This window comes from Citrus sinensis, chromosome 5, assembly GCF_022201045.2.
Source record: "Citrus sinensis cultivar Valencia sweet orange chromosome 5, DVS_A1.0, whole genome shotgun sequence".
Taxonomy (NCBI): domain Eukaryota; kingdom Viridiplantae; phylum Streptophyta; class Magnoliopsida; order Sapindales; family Rutaceae; genus Citrus; species Citrus sinensis.
The window spans coordinates 23,707,860-23,711,062 of NC_068560.1; the positions used below are offsets into that span (position 1 = coordinate 23,707,860).

The 3,203-nt window shown below is 29.5% G+C and overlaps 1 long non-coding RNA gene across 2 annotated transcripts in view; it reads left to right on the forward strand.

Moving 5' to 3' along the window:
* LOC127902670 (uncharacterized) overlaps positions 1–3,203 on the forward strand; it is a 122,976-nt gene that overhangs the window by 35,398 nt on the left and 84,375 nt on the right. The gene's annotated exons all lie outside the window — the stretch shown is intronic.

Genomic DNA, 3,203 nt, shown 5'->3' on the forward strand with positions numbered 1-3,203 from the left:
AATCAGGAAAAAAAAATGCTCAAATCCAAATTACAACCCCATAAGCTGAGTCGTTATCTTCGAACTGAATTAAAAAAAATTAAAAAAATTAAAATGGGGAGATTGACCTCAAACTTTGGAAACAGAAGCGATAGCGATCTGTTTCTTGTCTAGAGTGTCCATTTCTATAATCTACTTTGTCCGTTTTCAGTCGCTCTGCCACAGAGCTTCTTCCCTCTGAAGCTGCAGCTCACACACACTTGCAAAACGAAAGCATTTTTTATTGATTGAGAGGCGGGAAGGCGGGAAAATGAGAGAAATTTGCATTTGTTTTCTCTTGGTTTGGTCACACCTGTGCGGGCCCCAGCTCGACAAGCGGTATTATTACTATTTGTATAATTTACATGACGCGTGTCACGCAATGACGATAAAAAAAAATATATTGTTAATTTTTCACTTAACATTGAATGATTGAAATATCATATAATTTTTCCAATTTTATGGTTATTTTCTCGTCCTTATGCCACATTCTTTTGATCAAATAATACAGTAAAACTTTTCTATAATCATAATATTAGAGCCAAATTAACTTTATTTCTGTAAAGAGCCTATAGCTCAATAAAGGTAAAATTATAAAAATTATTATTTTGATTCAGTTATCTTTAGTGCAATTGATATAAAGTACAAATATATGATAATTAATTAATGAACTATGTCAAATACAATATGCTGACAATGATAAAAACGATAGACATAATTTCAAGAATCTAATACATATATTTATGTAGTGTTGGGATTATACAAAATTATCTTAAAAGTGTAAAGAGTAAAGTACTATTCTGATTAATTTTTTAAAAAAATATTTTATCTTAATCTTTAATGCAACATAGCTTTTTTTTTTTTTTCTTAGCAACAAAGCATTGTTCCAAATAATTATTATTGGATTCAAATAATGTTCTAGGCATTTTTTCTTCTAGTCGTCTTAAACTTTTAATGATTTATTGGCATGTGTCATTAATGAAATTAAATAACTAAGACTTTGTTTTAATTAACATTTACATAAATAGACATTAAAACTCACGTGTGATTCTTATCAATTTTTTCCTGCAAATTCTTTTCCTCTCAACTATTCATATTTTGACATTAATTTCCAGCAAATTATTAAAAAAAAGAAGCGTAAAATGGAGAAAGTGATTGACAACAAGATTTGCATCTTAATTTCAAAATTTTCCTTTCTTTGCTATTTTTGTGGGTTCTACAATTGTTGTTTTCACTCTCAGCTGCAGTTCAATGAACTCTATTAATAACCATGAAGCTTAATGTATCAATTCCAATACGACAAGTCCTTCAACGCATGTTACAACACTTTTTTGTCATTATAGGTTGCAAATGTTCCGTAATGTACTCATTCATATAACGGAAACGCTATTATCAATAATGAAAGTTGACTGAGTTTGTAAATTCTATTTAACGAAAAAGTAACGTAAATTTAGTTGAACAAGAGGTAATTAATATGTAATCTATGAAACTAGGGTGTGACTAAATTACATAGTAATGTAACTTACATAAACACAAAAATAATTAGTTTTTAAACTACAAGTAATTTCGGAACAGCTCTTAAATTGATATAAGTTCTATTATTATGTAACTTAGCATGGTAAGATATTTTAATAATAGCACATCACTATTGTTTTATGTGAATGATGCAATTGGATTAGCCCAAGACCATTCATACCGTCATCCCCGGGAGATGCTATGGCAATAGCTTACTCTACCGTGCCAATGTCATTAGTATTAATCTGTTGAACCTAAGACCAGATCTAAGCTGATCTAGATTCCCCAAGATCGCACACCACACAGTGATTAATGAATCAAGAACAATAAACCATCAAAGAATCGCAAACTCACATGTCGGGTTACATGTAATAAATGTTTTAATTATTAGATGATTCATAATGTTAGACCATTTTTTGTATGTTTTGTAATCTACGTTTGATAATTTAATTAGCTGATAAACACTTGAATAATATTATTTCATTAACTATGTCATTGATCCCCAGGAAAAAAAAAAAAAAACCCCAATTTGGGATGTTATACATTACTTTTTCATTACTTCCCATTTTAGATTAATATTTATCACATATATTCTTAGCAACTTGTAACCCTTTTTGCTAAGGGTGAAATGTGTTTGTTACCCCTTCTATTTCTGAGATTGTCCTTACAATAAGGATGCCGGCCCCAATGTCAAAAACTGCTATCTCTATGTGTAAATTCCTTATAAAATTCTTTTTTAATTGAAATTACTTAAATAATTGAAGATAAATTAATTTTTTATTTCATTCAAATAAAAAAAATCAATTAAACACTTAAATAATCTATCCTTTTAATTTTTTTTTACACCCATCCAGTTTCATAATTTATATTTATAATTTAAATTTTAATGGAAAATATTTTTTTGAAAAATTTTAAGAATTAAGAATTATGGGGATAAAAATTATGTAATAAGAACAAAATAATTTAAAATTTAAAATTTGCATGTATTATGAACAAAAACTTGAAAGAAATACTCTTTTCAGGGTGAGATTTAATCAGAAAAAGATTAATTTTCATTTATGGATCAGTATTTTATAAATTAAACAGAGGTATTTTAAGAAATAGAATTCAAGAGGCATGGGAACAAGGGCATTGGGTTTCTTTTTGTTTTGTATGATTTGGGAAAATACAAGGACAGACAAAGGGAACAGTCATTATAATGCTGTGAAGCTTCTCGGAGATACCCTGCCCATTTGTAGCTTATACTCCTGGGGTTTTGTTCATGTCTTTTCTCTTTCCCACTTTCTCATGCAGCAGATGTACATATGATGAGATGAAAACAACAGCAAAAATTGCTGTCTCATAAGAGAAATAGTCATACATAGTTGGTTAGGCCTCCAGTCCATTAACTTAATAATGAATTTTATGAAAATTGATTATCTCATTGGAATTACATAGATATTGGAAAACATTACTCCAGCCCCACCATCCCAACCATTTACTTAGTTCATCAGTAAAAGCTGGATTTTCCATTTGTTCTTGAGATTCAAATTAAGGCAACAAGTTGCTCATTCTATATTATCTATGTAATCCTGTAAAAGTGAAGGGCGTTTAGATGTGGAAAAACCTTACTCCTGCCGCAACACCTCAAACAGATTGTGATCAGACAAGACTTAGTTCATCATTAGTAG